At 40.6% G+C, this 17,066-nt stretch overlaps 1 long non-coding RNA gene and 1 pseudogene across 1 annotated transcript in view; both read left to right on the forward strand.

Annotated features, from left to right (window-relative positions):
* The window catches only part of LOC148756833 (uncharacterized), a 47,650-nt gene extending 36,468 nt beyond the window's left edge, over positions 1–11,182 (forward strand). Inside the window, exons 2-3 of the long non-coding RNA XR_016022566.1 lie at positions 9,858–9,982; positions 10,684–11,182. This is a non-coding gene — a long non-coding RNA (uncharacterized LOC148756833). The remainder of the gene's footprint in view (positions 1–9,857; positions 9,983–10,683) is intronic.
* A 1,312-nt stretch (positions 11,183–12,494) lies between these two features.
* LOC109438770 (thioredoxin pseudogene) overlaps positions 12,495–17,066 on the forward strand; it is a 38,157-nt pseudogene continuing 33,585 nt past the window's right edge.

A 17,066-nucleotide genomic window follows, 5' to 3' on the forward strand; every position in this document is an offset into this window, starting at 1 on the left:
CTTGAGAATGTTCCGTGTACACTAGAAAAGAATGTATAGTCTGATGTTTTAGGATGAAGTGCTCTATAAATGTCAATTATGTCCATTTCATCTAATGTGTCATTTCGGGCTGCTATTTCGTTATTTATTTTCTGTTTGGATGATCTATCCATAGCTGTCAATGATGTATTTAAGTCCCCTAGTATAATTGTGTTTTGGTCAATTTCTCCCTTTAGTTCTGTTAGTAGTTGCTTGGTGTATTTCGGTGCTCCCTGATTGGGGGCATAAATATTGATGACTGTTATGTCTTCTTGTTGTATAGTCCCCTTCACCATTATGAAATGTCCATCTTTGTCTCCTGTTATCTTTTCCACCTTGAAGTCTGTTTCATCTGATATCATTATGGCTACACCTGATTTTCTCTGGGTACCATTTGCTTGGAGTGTCAATTTCCACCCTTTCACTTTGAGTCTATGCTTGTCCTTGTAGCTGAGATGTGTCTCTTGGAGGCAGCATATGGTTGGGTTTAGTTTTTTGATCCAATCTGCTACTCTGTGCCTTTTTCTTGGTGAGTTCAGTCTATTTATATTTAGGGTGATTATTGATATATGAGGATTTCCTGTCATTCTATCTTTAGTTTTCTGGTAAAGCTGTCTCTCCATTGTTTGTTTGCCTTTTTGTTGTTGTCTGTTATTTCTGTGTGGTGGTATTCTATGATGTTTCCCTCTGTTTCTTCTTTTATTACAGTATATATATATATATATAATTTTGAGAATCAGAAAACAAAATTGCTTGCCACTACATTTTTAATTTAAAAAGCTTTGTTAGACGTGATTTGAAAAAATAATGAGCAATAATGATAGTAAATGAAAAGCCCCAGAGCGTAAAAAATATTCCTGTAAAATTTAAATGTGCATAGTCATAACATTACCCAGATATACAGTTGGAGGAAGGATGCATTTTGACAAGAGAAATTTAATTAAGTGTTTTTGTCTGGAAAATATGCTGCAAAATAATACTTCTACTGCGTCATTCCACCTTGCATTTTTGGGAAGTACATGATAAATAAAAGTTTAAAGTTTCGCATGATTTATGTCATAATATCCACAAACATTTTTCACTCTCTTATTTAAGTTTAAGTCCAGAAACACTCATTCCATCTTCAATTAAACAAACGTGCATGCATAATGCAATGGTGAATCTAAACTGAATTGAGCTCCCTTAATCTGAAAACATGCCTCTTATTTTCCCAGTTAATGCTTTAATATTTTTCTGAAATAAAAAATTGAGACTAATTTATAAATTTTAATGTAAAACCATATCTGGAAGCTTTTTGTTTATGCTTTCCCTAAACATCCATTTTCATTTTTCAAAGAAGTATGATTCTCCCGACGCATTCTCCTGCCTAAGGATGTAATTTATAAGTTTATCAGTAATTGTTCTAATTTTCCGTTATAGTTTCCTCCTCAGGATGCAGCTGTATGCAATGGCATCAATTCTTCCATGACCTCAAAGCATCCTTCCAAACTTTCAGACTACCCCTCCTACAAAATGGTAGCTAGAAAAGCAGAAGTCACTCCCTGAAGAAAATTGAAGGTATTATTATCAAATCATACACTGATGTGAAAATGGATACAGACCTGTTTATTCTTCCTTCATACACAGCTAGATTAAATGGATTTTAGGCACGGCCATGCACTACGAGTGAGTCACAAAATATGAGTAGAAGCGCTGGGCACTATTTCTAGGCTTGACCCATGAACCTTCCTGTACACAATTCTCCATATTTTTTTTCCTTTCTTTGGACATGATCTAATGTACATGAAGCCCAAGGGCCAAAAATCAGAGACTCAAAAAGGAAAGAAACGCTGATTTGTTAACCACTACTAGGAAGAAAGACACAGGCCATGCTAGAACACCAATTTTGGAATTTACCTGAACAAAAAATAAACTTTGCTCACATTTTGAGCATCTGCACATTTATTTATAAGAGCGGCTAGCAGTACATGAGCTTGTACCGAAACTGGTAACTGGAAACGGCTCGCTGCCTTTACAGGCACCTAGACTATGTGACATTGGATTAGCGGTGGGATGAAGGAGATTGCAAATCGTAAAGCTGAAGATCTGTGTTATGTAATGGCAAAATACTTGGTAAAACGATTGCTCTGGATCGTTGGAAATTTTGAAAACAGACTATGTGCCAACTAACCCTGACTTCAGCGAAATATAGTTCAAACAAATATACTGTGTATTAGCTATGATTGGTAGTTTTTAGCAAGGCATTATGAGATAGGAGATCAAGCAAGGATTAACTGGCTTTCAACTGTACATGTGAGTAGAGAAATAAAAGAAAGTTGTGGGTTTTAAGAAGGCTTAGCAATCGAGGTGCAATAAGATTCCTTCGTTGGACAAGTGTCTCAGTCCTGAGATAAAGATAACTCAAGATAACACTGCCCCACCTGAATCTTTTCCTTCAGTTTCCCTCAAATTAGCAATTAAGTGGGAAAAGAAACATAACATTAATGAAACAAATAAATAAAGCAGTCCTGAGAATTACACACTGAGACAACTTTTTTATGAATTTTCTGGCACATTTGAAATGCCTGCAAGCATACAGATCAAAAACGTACCATATTTTGAGGGAATTGTCACTGAAACAACAAATCCAGAATAAAAAAAACCCCTTTGACTTTTTTACTTCAAATTGATTCTTGATGTTCAGTGTTGCACAAGTAAGAACACTGTAAAAACTGGACACTATCACATAGGTCATTTTCTCCAAATTACACCCACTTCAGATGTAACTTTGGAGAGGAACAAACAAGGAAGAATTTGCCAGAAAGAAAGAAGGTTGAGAGAGAGAGAGAGAGAGAGAGATCAACAATCATGAAAAACAATATACAAAGAGGAAAATTAGGGTCTGATTAAGGTAATTCTCTAATAGTAAAAGCAGAAATTCTTACAATGCCTGGTCTGTAGGATTTTATTATTTTATTGCTCCAGAAAAGTGATTTCAATGTGTCTCTCATTCTCTACTTATCCAGATGAGAATTTCTATTATGGTTATCCAACCCCTGCTCCTTGGGTATATAAACTGAGACATGTAAAAATCAGATATCTTTTGGTTTACAGGTTGTCAGATAATTAGGAACTCACCAAGGCCAAATAGATAGCCTAGATATCGTGAACTTTGAATTGGGTGCAATAATTGGATGTTTTTACTTATCTTCTTTGAAAAGGGACGGATTTTGTTCTCTATTTGGGAACAAGGGTGAATCTGTTTTGTGACCAGTTCGGTTGTCTGGTGGCAGAGAGAAGATATGTGTTTACTAAACCCATTTCCTCCTCTTGGAGAACCCATTATAGAATATCTGCTGGACTTCTTTGCATTTGGATGTAATTGGAGTATAGCCAATGTAATATACACAGCACTAATGTGAATCAACTTTAGGACTGGACTATAGAAACCTTCTGTGTGCATTCTCCATAATTTTTCTCTTCTTCTGTCAGGTTAAGTAAGAAAAGCATGACAACCTTGAAAACCACAGGTTGAAAATGGTGGGCCTAAAAAATAGAAACATCTTGCTCCTTGAATTATTACTTTAAGAAATACCCATTGTAGTCTTTACACACATAAAGATAAATAATAAAAATAAAATATAAATGCATAATTAAACAAATTATAATTTTAAAAAAAACTATAGTTCTGTGTTCTTACCTGTGATTCTATGTTCTTATACATGTTTAAGTGTACTTACAATCTTCTTGCTTTACTTAGCTAGCTTACATACATAACTGCCAGACATATGAAACATAAAAATGTAATATATGATGTGTAGTTATGTCAAAATTGCCTCCTGATAAATGTATAGATTTAATCTAGTTTGTTGTTCCATAGATTATCTTACATTAACCCATGCAATTAAACAAATAACTCTGAGTTGCTATTTATGTCTGATGCCAGGATAGTACTGGAGATAAAGCACTGAATAAGACAGAAATCTTGTCTTGAAGAAGCTTAGAGACCAATGGAATTCAGAAAAATAAAAAATAATAATAAAATCTGAAAAATGCTACTGTGAAGTGAGTAGGAACAGCATCAGAATAAGTGCGAGATGGTAGAAGAGCTTCAGAGGGAAATGACTAAACCTGAGCATCAAGAATGAGTAGAATGGGGGCGGCCGATGGCTCGTTGGTCAGAGCGGGAGCTCTTAATGACAAGGTTGCCAGTTCAATCGCCACATGGGGTGGTGGGCTGCGCCCCCTGCAACTAAAGATTGAAAACAGCGACTGGACTTGGAGCTGAGCTGTGCCCTCCAATATTCCCCAATTGAAAACAACAAACAAAAAAAGAGTTTAGAACAAAAAAAAAAATGAGTAGGAGTTATCCAAGCAAGGTTAATGGAGAGTAGGAGGGAGACAGTAGGTGTAAACACCTGTAAATATAACAGAAAATTAGATCATGACATATTTTATGCCTTATTAAAGAGTTGTGATAATTTCTAAAGACAAAGACACCATTTGTAGGTTAAAATCAGAAAAGCAACAATATTGAATTAGTACTTTAGGGAAAACAATCACTTAAACTTTTTGGATTAAAATGTTAAGTCTGAATTCTGGATACAAGAGAATGTTAAAATTCCCTGTGGGAGAATCTGCATCTAAACTAACATAAGAGTAGAGGGTAAAAGGAAAGCAGCGATATTCAAGAGTTGTAAGGAAGAACTGTCAATGGGACAAGGTTGTTGTGTGTATAACTGACGGGCATGCTCAGGGTGGAAAGTAATTAAGATGTTCTTTCCGGCATGATGTTACTCATTGAGTTAGAGAAAACAAGAAGTGGAAATGGTTTTGGGATAAAGACAAGGTAAGTTTGGGGTATACTATGGAAGTATGTATTAGCACTCTGGAAGAGCTTCTGGAATTATTTTACAGTTGCTCTGTGTGGGGACAGAGCCCCAAAGAGCAATTTCCAGGCTCTCTGCCTCATATGGAGGGGTGCTGGCTCGGGTGGTCGATGGCCGTCAGCTGTGGCTGGTTGGCCGTCAGCTGTAGCCATTGAGCCATTGGCAATTAATATAACTGCTGCGGCTACAGAGGAGGAGAGCCGAGGAGAGCCGAGGAGAGTGGAGGAGAGTCGTCGGTCGGTTGGCAGAAAAACAGACAGCAGGTCGCTCGTCCGGTGGGCCCAGCCTCCAGTGAGACCACAGAGGTATGACTCCCCTACCTATGGTCCGTGGGTGTTCCTTTTTGGCCTCACCATATCCTGCGTTCTTGTGTGGGGAGCGTGAGCAGGGACCCCGCAGGCCTCCCTGCATGACACTCTGGAACTTAGAAATTGCTCTTGATTGAAAATAACTATGACCAGAATTGAGTACACCAAGGGTATAGAAAACAACAAAAAACTTTCACAGTATATTATCCTGTAATGTAATATATGTGACATCCTCAAAATCAATGTTACAAACGGTGCAACTAAGATGATTTACTGTTAAATTTAATACTTTAATTCTCATTCCTCTGAGGTTAATTCCATGAAAGTGTCAAAGTTGAAAAAGTACATTTTTTTAAAAAAGGAATGATATAAAATTATGCATTTCTAACGGTTTACAGTTGTGGACCAACCACTTGAGGCATTAAATATTCTCAGTAAGCAAATTTATTGCTCTCACTCCTGAAATTTCTGTGTTTCAAGTCCACACTGTTTTCTCTCAACTGGGTACTTCGTGTTCTCTTGAAGTCAAGTGCTAGATGATCTGTTAGAACTGTGATGCAGAGTTGTTTATTTGTATGTATAATAACCTCAAAGGAAAACCCATGGAAGTGCAGTGTTTCTATCTTGTGAAAGAATTACTAAAATTAACAAAGTCACTGATTACATGTAGTAACTGTGGTCGTGGCACAGTATGTCTGTTTACAAAAGGTTCATATTAAATAACAATAAGGCAAAGGAGAAAATTGTGAAGTTTTCATTGCACAAATGCTAACAAGTCTACTTTGATCTGAAATCCAGTAATAAAAATATGTAGATATAGTTCAACATATTTTAAATTAGATATCATTAAAGTAACTGTCCATGCACAGCACAGGTATTACTTATTTAAAAAGCCTAATGCATTAATCAATTTCAGATATAATACACAAATCTATTGAATGTAATTTTGAAGCCATATAATAGTCTAAAAACAAATCCTAGCTAATATAACATTTGTGACTGCGTTCAAACCGTGAGAGAGTTCAGATAGATCTATGCTGACTCCCCCCTTGTCTGGTTTCTCTTCCCAAACCAGGGGAAAGATTTCACCATTAAGATTTATTTTATGTGGCTCTAGAGTATTTTACTACTTATTTATTGCTGTGGTTCTCATTACTGTACATTTATTATTATCAACATATGCTTTTGCAAGTACTGCATTTTTATGTTTGGGAATGCTCTATGTACGTAACTAATGACGTTTCTCAGGTATATTATTCATAGGAATTTCTATCCTTACTGAATGGCAAGAGGTATCTCTAGGAAAGATAGAGACCTGTTTATTGGTATCATTCGTAGAGTTGCCTCCAAAGAATGTCAGAGTAAGGTTAGTCCATGTTGTATAGACTACAGGAAGGCCTTAGACTGCATAGCTCATGGAAAACTATCAGTTGCTCTGAAAGAAACGGACAGCCCTCAGCATTTCATCGTCCTGATGCATAACTTGTACTGTGGGCGGGAAGCCACTGTCAGGACAGAATATGGAAACAGAATGGTTTCCGACAGGTAAAAGTGTCAGACAAGGGTGCATTTTATCTCCCTGTTTGTTTAATCTGTACACAGAACATATTGTATGAAAAAGTGGGCTGGACTCAGAGGAAGGAGAAGGGTAAATTGATAGAAGAAATATCAATAACTTAAGATATGCAGATGATATCGTCTTGCTGGCAGAAAGTAGCAATGATTTGAATCAATTTCTGATGAAAGTGAAAAAAAAAAAAAAAGGAAAAAAAAGATGCCAAAGCAGGACTGCATTTAAACATGAAGAAGACAAAAAAAATCATGATTACAGAAGAAATACACAACTTTAACATAGACACGAAGACATTGAAATTATTAAAGGTTTCGCTTGCCTGGTTTCATTTATCAATTCAAGTGGAGACTACAGCTAAGAAATCAAGAGAAGTCTGAGGCTTGGAGGCGAGCGATGGAAGAATTGAGCGAGACCACCAAGAGCAAGGAGGTGCCATTAGAAACCAAAGCTAAGATCATTCACACCCTTGTATTCCCAACTAGTATGTATGGACGCAAAAGCGGGACTGTGAAGACAGGAAACAAAATAATTCACTTGAAATATGGTGTCGGAGAAGAGCTGGGTGGATATCCTGAAGCACCAGGAAGATGAACAAGTGGGTCCTACAGAAAACTAGGCCCGAAACATCACTGAGGCAAAAATGACAAAACTGCAGGCATCCTACATGGAGCACATCATGAGAAGGCAGGGTTCTTTGGAAAAGACAGCCATGCTGGGAAAAATAGAAGGCAGCAGGAAAAGAGGAGGGCCAAATATGACATGGATTGACTCCATGAAAAAAGCCAGAGGAGTGCGTCTCCAGGAGCCCAGCAGGGCTGCTGAGGAGAGAACACGCATTCACAGGGATGCCAGCAGTCAGAGCTGACTCAATGGCATTTAACACACACACAGTTGCTGAGAAGTTGCGATTTTTACTAAATCCAATTTTTCAAAATAATAGAATGTAAGCTCACACTGTATTTGTGCAATTGAAGGATTCTAGAAAATTCCTGAAATAACGTATACTTTTAGAAACAAGTATGAAATATGAAAATTATAAATATTAAAAGAGTTTTAAATTAAAAATAAAAGTTAGAAAGCTGTATGTCAGACTCTGTACTTTGTTTATATCTGATTTCACTTTTAGGTACATTAACTGAAATATATTATTTTCAAAGCTACAATCATCGATATTGTTTCATTATTTTAAACTACTCAATTTGTTTCCAGTTTTTTCCATCTTTGTGTGATCCAACCTGAAGTATACCATAAAGTTTTTAAATGACCATATTAAATGTAGAACAACAGTGCGTCAGTTTTTGTGTCGTAACTATACATTTTGCATTTTTGAGATAGCTTGATATCCTGTGATGATGCTAAACTCAGAAGTTAGAATAATGTTCAAATAGCCCTATAATGAATTCATAAATTACTATTGGACATTTTCCTAATAATGTTTCTCTTACCAATGTTACAAACATGCATATTCTTTTGTGTATCCATTATTATTTGCTATTTAAGCTATAAACTGATAGTTTCTACAGGTCTTCTCTCAAACTTGAATCTGTATAATAAAAATTTAAGAAATCAATACAGAATCAAAAGACAGGGCCAAGTGCTCGCCACGTTGGCTGATTTGGTTGTGAACGTTCTTATTTGCTGAGCCTCATTTGTCAGTAACAGTGACAATTACTGGACTTAGTGAAATAGAATATCAGCGTGAAGATTTCTTCCAATTCTAAAGTCTCTATTTTTTTTTCAGCTGGAACTCTCCATACATTTGTTTTTAATCTGTTAATTTATGGACACATTCATTATTTTTATAATTATGATTGTTATTTATTTTCTCAGTGTTATCTTTCATGAGATGATGCATATCAATATTATTTTAGATGAGAATACATACCGTGTTTCCCCGAAAATAAGACTGAGTCTTATACTAATTTTTGCTCCAAAGACGCATTAGTTCTTATGATCAGGGGATGTCATCCTGAAAAATCATGCTAGGGCTTATTTTCCGGTTAGGTCTTATTTTCGGGGAAACACGATATTATTCTATACTGTATAAGTTATGTAATTATTTTACTTCTATATAAATTTACCTGTATGAGAAGCTGGATGAGAGAGAGGGAATCTCCAACCAAATTAGACATGTGCTCAAGGAGCTTCCACAGTAGCAAAAATAGATATGGAAACACAGCACACGGAATAAAATATATTTATGTTGAGTATGATGCTAGTCTGCAGCATCCACTATAATTGTACTGATAACACAGAAAACAGTTCAAATATGACTGAAATCGCTGAAAATATGTTACAGAGGAGAAGATAACTTTTGAGCTGCAACTTGTTGATAAACTTCTAACATGCAGGATTCTTTGGGACAGTATTTTAATGAGAGAAAATGACTATGTTCAACCTTCACTTGGTCTTTCATTGCCAAAAATATTGTGACAAACTTCCTAAGTGCAAAGTCACTAATGACTTTATATATTATTGATAATGTCAAAACATTGATAAGTGTGAGATTGTTTATTAAGATCTGACAAGCCACACCTAAGTGAACTAAGTTGTCACAATTTTCAATGTAGGCAAATACAATGAATTTACCTGGGAAAGGTAAGCATGGATGGTTAGAATTGTAAGAAACCAGAGAAATCACCAGGTTTAAAATTCAATTCTTTAGTAAGGAAATCTCCACACCCTTGACACTTCCGTCTTGTGTTCTTACTCTTCTCACCTTGAATATTTTGTCCACTAAACGTAATTGTTCGAGGTCACCATGCAGTTTTCTGACAATTTTGTGCTGCTTTATGACTCCATATCTCTAACAAACTAACTCTTTAGAATATAGTAGTAACATGGAGGCAGAGGCTCTCGGGAAAAATCATAAAATTTTACCGGGCACATTTTGAGCATCATACCCATAAACGCCACCCAATGGACTAAATTTGTCACAGAGAGTATGATTGTCTTCTCTAACTTCCTCTTAAATACTGTTCTCACCCATCATGGCAAACCTTTATGAAAAGTGGGGGGAAATTTCTGTTACTGACCACTATATTAAATAGTAGAGAGCTTTGTTTATTTTATTTATTTATGTTTTTCCAGGAACCATTCCAGGAAAGTAATGTCCCCTTCTCCTCCCTAAGGAAGATTTGTTTTCCTTCCAGCATAAATATAAGGCCTCTTTTTCTCATTTGCGGGGAGAACAGATAAGTCACCAGCAGGTCTAGGTAAGACCAGCATTGCCTAATTCCTGAGTTCTTCTGTGATGCACCCCACTTCATGTGCAGGTACCATCAGTCTCTCACCGAGTCTCTGTGTGGAGATCCAGGCTTTAAAAAACAATGTCAGATATTGCTCTGGCTACTGCTTTTATCAGAGTTATAACTGGTCTTTGTCTCTGACACAGGGTTCCCATATTTTGTCAGTACAGTTGACCCTTAAACAACACAGGTCTGAACTGTGGATGTCCACCTATATGCAGATTTTTTTTCAATAAATATATTGGAAACTTTTTTAGAGATTTCCTTACTACCAATAAGCAATCGCATCAATTACACTAGGCAATCATTAAGCAATCATATTGCTGCTTTTTTGTTATCGGTTCATGAATTGCTATACTTGTAAATAAATATGAATTTGTTTTTCACAATTATTTTTATTTTTCATGTCTAGTGTTTGTAATAGTTATAACATAGTGTTTTGTGTCATATAAGACAATATTGATGTAGGTATTGGCAGACAATTCCTCCTCTAAACAGGTGATGTAGACCTGTAGTATCAATAAATATATACTGTACATAAATGAATTTTCTCTTCCTTATGATTTTCTTAATATTTTCTTTTTTGGAGGGGGCATATTGGGGAACAGGGTGGTTTTCCAGGATGTCAAATCATTGTTTCGTGTGTTTTCTTTTTTTTTTCAATCTAGTTGTGGAGGGCACAGCTCACTGGCCCACGTGGGAATCAAACTGGAGAACTTGGTGTTAGGAGCACCGCACTCTAACCACTGAGCAAACCAGCGCCCAGCATTTTATTTTCTCCAGCTTACTTTATTGTAATATAGTGTATAATACATGTAACAAATAAAATATGTGTTAATTGACTGTTTATGCTATCAGTAAAGCTACTAGTTAACAGGAGGCTATAAGTGGTAAACTTCTAGGGGAGTCAACAGTTAGTTATACATGGATTTTTGGCTGCACAGGGGATCGGCACCCCCACTCCCCACATTGGTCGAGAGTCAATTGTATACATATATATCATTCAGACAGGCTCACATGTTAACTTGCAAGTAAGCCAAAATCTCAGACCCTTCAGTTTTTTATTTAATACCTACGTTCAGGATGCTTTCCAGATCCTTCCAGGTGTGATCTTTAAATCCTCTGGGATTTTCTCTCTTCATTCGCTAATCTATTTTTGTTGTTGTTAGATATACTCTCACTGAACCTCTTTCCCAATAGTAAGCTACTGGAAGACAGAATTATATTGATGATGAGAAATACGTCCTTTCTCTTGTCCTCCACACATTTTCTGGCCCTTAGGAAACATTCAATAAATGTTGAGTTTTCTTAATATAAATTGAACTTGACTTCAAAGTGTTTTTAGAAGTCTGAAATTTTCTCCTATGTTTTTTCCTTATTTTCACTTTTCTTTGAGTTTTAAGCATTTCAATGTTATATTCAATGTTATATTTCTTTATATCGAGTACTTTTTCCGCAATTAAAAAGTTAAAAACAAGCAAGGAGTTTTGCATTTAGTAACATTTGTTTCGGAAGATGAATGTCTGGCACATTTGTTCTTGTTTTAAATAAAAGTTAATGGTTTTTCATCCTAATCAATGTTTTCTGACGTAGCTGTAATGTGGACCTGACTTTTATCATTTTTTAAATTATCTAAACAGGTTATATGTTCTAATTCTTGTATTGTATGCATTGTTTAAACAATCTGAATAAAAATCCTCTTATAAACCAATCTGTTTGTATGATAAGGGATTGAAATCATTTATGACAATTCTTACTGACTTCAAATGCTTTGTCATGACATTTGACCAGAACAGTTGGCTTTATGATCAAATATATCATTATGCAGAAAGACTCTGAAAAATAAATAAATGTACTTAAAAGTATTAAAATTTTCCTCTCAAGATACTTTTTGTTTCATTTTTAAAGGAACCTATTCCTTATATCAGGTCTAGCAAATCCAGGTCTGCTGAAGTTGTTTTTTTTTATTTTCACTGCCCATTTCTAACTTGCTCCCAAAATGAGAAAGTAATTCCAATTCCAAAAGTTCCATCTTCCTCCGCCATTTCTAACTTGCTCCCAAAATGAGAAAGTAATTCCAATTCCAAAAGTTCCATCTTCCTCCGCCATTTCTAACTTGCTCCCAAAAGTGAGAAAGCCAATTCCAAAAGTTATTCTTCTCCCCTTTTCCTGCCTCGGAGTTCCCAAAAGTGAGAAAGTAATTCTTTTTTCCCCCCTTTCTGCCTCCCTCGGCTTTCAAACTTGCTCCCAAATGCAATATCCAAAAGTTATCTTCTTCTCCCCTTTTCCTGCCTCCCTCCAGTTCGGCTTTTCAGTTTAAGCCATTGTTTCAGTCTAGCTGTTGTAGGACAAGCTCCCTGGCCCATTATGGGCCCAGCCGGCCATTTGCTCTCACAGCGCTGCCCACGCTGCCGCCGCCCAGTGGCCGCCCAGGGTAGCGCAGCAGCAGCCGCCCAGCACCGCACAAGCACCGCACAAGATGGCTGCCGGGCCGGCCGCCGGCCACTCAGGGCAGCACACGGCAGCCCCGGAAACACACAGTAGCACAATGAAGGCTGCGGCCGCACGGGTTGCCGGCCACTCATGGCTGGCGCACGGGAGCACTCAGCAGCCGCTCAGCTGCACACGCAGCGACACACACTGGCTGCTGGGCCACTCGTGGCAGCGCACGGTAGCTCACAGCTCCCCGGCAGCTCGCGCAGCTCACTGGCTCTGTGGGAATCGAACCAGCGGCCTCGGCATCAGGAGCCGGAGCTCCAACCACTGAGCCATAGGCCCACCTGGATACTTGGGCCCTTTTTTTTTAAGTTTTATCATGAAAGAACAAGCAGAAAATGAGTGCATAGGGCGCATATTTAAATGTGCGACCTCTGTTGTCTTTATATCCTCCACTGTTGTGAATCTAATGATAAAATAGGATCACTGAGATGTGATTGTGAAAGCATTCTGTAAACGTAAATTATTATGGAAATATGTTTACTGAGAGCAACAATAAGCTAGTGCAAACAGTGCAGGAATCGAACCGGCGGCCTGGGCATTAGGAGCCAGAGCTCCAACCACTGAGCCACAGGCCCGCCCGGATACTTGGGCCCTTTTTTTTTAACTTTTATCATGAAAGAACAAGCAGAAAACGAGTGTATAGGGCGCGTATTTAAATGTGCGACCTCTGTTGTCTTTATATCCTTTACTGTTATGAATCTAATGATAAAATAAGATCACTGAGAAATGATCACTTGGTACGTTCCCAAGCAAAGAGTCAAGTGATCCATCAAATTAGGGATGGAAGGCAATTCCCCATAGTCCACGGTCATTCACCAGGGCTGTCCTGGGGGTGAGGGACGACCTTGACCTCACCCGCATCTCCCATGGAGGACTCAGCAAGCCTTTCCTCCTGGGACAAGTCCCGCTTCTGGGCTACCTGAGCAGGAACTTCCCGGCCCACAGGGTCGCAATGACCTTTGCTTTCTCCGGCCTGTGCTGGTGGGAGAACCGTCCACGTCCTCCCGCCCCTCCACGGGGGTCCATCTCTCCAGCAGCTGCATGGCTTTTCCTGTGCTGGTGGGAGAACCGTCCACGTCCTCCCGCCCCTCCACGGGGGTCCAGCTCTCCGGCAGCTGCTCCTCCTGGTCTTCCAGAGACTGAGTGTTCATACACACAAACTGCTCCACCGTCCTTTGGAGAGCTTTGGCTGGCACCATACCCTGCCGACTATGCCATGTGTCATGAGGGAGACCCTGCTCACTGCACCATTTGTCATGCGGGGAGGCCTGCGAGGTCTCTGGTCCCGCTCCCCACAAGAGAACGCAGGATACGGTGAGGCCAAAAAGGAACACCTGCAGAGCCATAGGTAGGGGAGTCATACTAGTATATTCTTACTGGCGGCACTATACTCTCACTGGAGGCTGGATCCACGCTGTCCACAACCAGCTATCCTATCTGCAATCTGCGCTTGCCAGCCCAGCCACCATCTTCTTGCTAGCCCCCTTTCTTTCTCTTTCTGCTAGCATAGCCACAGCAGTTATATTAGTGGCCAATGGCTCACTGGTTACAGCTGACGGCCAACTAGCCACAGTTGATGGCCATTTACTACCTGAGCCAGCACCTGTCTATGTGAGGCCGAGAGCCTGGAAACTGCTTTCTGGGGTTCTGTCCCCACAGACAGCAAGAGCCCTTTCATGGGTGGCTATCCCCTCTGGATGTGACACAAAGTGTCAAGTCATGCATTTTGGGGCCACAAGGTCTTTTAACCTGGAGTACAGAGTATCCACCCTTAGAAGGGCAAGTGAAAAATGGAAGGAACATGGGTCCATTTTCATGTTGTTGAATCACTGAAATAAACAACCCTGGAAATAAGAGATCCATCCCTTGTTCGGTGACATAATATACAGCAGGTCTTTGGATAATGTCATTTTGTTTAATGTCATTTTGTTTTAACGTGGATGAGGCACTGTAGGAACTTAATGTGTGTCTATATAAATTAGCTTGTGGGAAATGGCTCGTAACACGTCGTGTCTGCATCTCCAGAAACCACGTCCTGGCTGCAGGACGTCCTGTGTGTCCCTTACCACTTCTGATCGGAAATTCCGTTTTCTGCTCCTTTAAACCTAAAGAAGTTCCAATTTTTTGCACTGATGCTGAAAGCGTGTCCTTTAGCTACAGTAGAGTTTCTTTTTTTTTTTTTTTTTAATAATTATGACGTGAGCAGTTTACAACCCTGGAAATACTCCCAGGCAGCTCCTGTGTGGGCTGGAAGCCCCAGCTTTTTTAAGCGCAAGAGAAGAGAGAAATGCGTTAATTTGTTCATTCAAATACAAGGAGCTGTTGCGCTTCCACTGTGTCCCAGACACTGTTCTAGGAGACAAAGAGACAAAATGCCCTGTCCTCACGAGAAATAAAGCCAGGAAGACAGTGGGATGCGGAGAAAGTACGTTACGTTTGACGTCTTGGATGAGATGGTCAGTGAGGGCTTCACTGAATCGGAGACTCGATTTTGTGAAGAAAGAAGAAAGCGAAGGAGACAACCACTTAGGTTTCTGAGGAAGGACATTTCAGGCTGGCCAACCCACGTGGCATATTGGTTACTTTTAATAATTTACTTTAAAAGCAGCCAGTGCCTAAAAGGCGCTCTGACCCTCCCGTGCCTCTGAAGGCAGGAACGGGCCCCTTCCCACACCAGGAGGAAGGAGAGGATTATCGCCAGGCAGAGGGGACTCAGGACGAGACGCCAGATTTACAACCTTGTTACCTGTTACCAATTCACTACCCAAGCCCAAACTCTACTTAAGTCCTTACTGTTGAAGCCCCCGGACCTGAGTTTCTTCATCCTGTCGAATCCTCACGCATTTACTGTTTCTGCGTCTTAATGTATAAAAGCTGCTGGCTTCAGTCATTTTTGTTTCGTGTCCATTTAATTCTTAGGCTAGCCAGAAGAACCTAGAAGGTAGAGGAAAACTTTCTCCCCTGCAACGGTCAGTAGCAAGTGTAAAGGCCCTGAGGTGGGCATATCCTGATGCCCAGGCAGAGAGAGACCACAGGAGCCGCCTCAGGTTGGGCTCGGAGGTCGGTCAAAGGACTCTGTTTCCACTCTGAGAAGGAAAACTATTGGAGGGTTTTGTGCAGAGAAGTGATAGCTCTGACTTCTGTCTTAACAAGAGCACTGTAGCTGCTGCATTGAGAAGAAACAGAAGCGAGATGAGCAGAAGCCGAGGCCAGTGAGGGGACAGTCCTACTGTATATCGAACGTGACAGTGGTGTGGCGTGTGAGGCAGCCGGGGGGGCCGCTTACGTTCTGGTTACCCTTTGGAGGTAAAGCTCATAGGATTTCAACTAGAGGAAGCAAGAAAGACACCAAATTTCTGGCCTGATCTAAGGAGGTGCCAGTTCTTGAGCTCGGACCCAGTTGTCAGGGAGCAGGTTTCGGCCGAGTATCACCAGCTCAGGTCTGGACATTTATTTTGAGATGCCTCTTGGGTCTGACTGTAGATTTCAAGTCAGGCAGTTGGATACCTGTGTTTGGAGATTAGGGGAGCATCCGGGCTGGAGGTTTAGTTGAGTCATTAACATAATTGAACGCCACCGAGATTGGATGCAATTATCATGGGGAGTGAGTGACCATAGAAAAAGAGTCCCAACATTTAAATCAGGCTGATGAAATGGGAGCAGTTAGAGTGGGAGGGAGTGTCTGCCATTGCAGGAAGAAAACCAGGCCAGCGTGTTGTCCGAAAGACGGGAGAAAACAGTGTGGACAACCGCGAGACGCTGCTGAGACAGCGGGACACGGGGACTCGGTCCTTGGCATTTGCATGGCGGTTCCCAGCGAGTCGGGGGACTGTTTTGTGGTGTGTGGGCACCTGGTGGGAAGAGAGAAACTGCAGACGGCCCTCACCGGGTCCTGAAGGAGAGAAAAGAAATGGGCCCTGGGGGAGAGGACAGTCCACCATAGACGCTGTGACCGGGGTGAGGGGCATGTGGCCTGTGCTGGAGCAGTGACCTTCCATCTGCAGCCAGAGCAGCGGGAGCCAAAGGCGGGACCGCGGGAGCGAGGCGCAGCCTCCCTGGAGTGGGGATGCGGAAGGCGCGTGGGGTGCAGGACAAAGGCAGCCTGCACTGGTCACTAGTGGGCAGGCGGAGGGCGGCTGGGCGGGGGGCGAGGTGGGGGTGCTTGGGGTGTAAGGAGGCTGTGGCTTTCCAGGTGAGTGGGGAAGGGGAGGACCAAGGCGGAAGCTCTAACCACGCGGTGAAGGGCTCATCTAGGTAAAGCCCAGACTGTGCCATGTGCTGGCGGCTGCATTTGGCGCCGCCCCCGCCCGGGGGTCCCCCAGGTCCGCCAGCATCGGGCTGGAGGCAGAGCGCTGCCAGCCTTGAACAGTTCACCCTGTGTGGCCATGTCACGCCTGCAGGAAACATCGTGACAGTTTTCCGGTGAAGACTCTGAGGATGGCATAAACTACAGTCATTTTCCATGAAAACTGCAGCTGATCTTCCTTTAACAAATCAAAGGGCACCTCACAACATTTTGTGGTTTGGGTTCATTTTTGGGGATCTCAATTTT

The sequence above is a fragment of the Rhinolophus sinicus genome, chromosome 10 (assembly GCF_057876585.1).
Source record: "Rhinolophus sinicus isolate RSI-liver-muscle chromosome 10, RSI-T2T, whole genome shotgun sequence".
In the NCBI taxonomy this organism is placed as follows: Eukaryota; Metazoa; Chordata; class Mammalia; order Chiroptera; family Rhinolophidae; genus Rhinolophus; species Rhinolophus sinicus.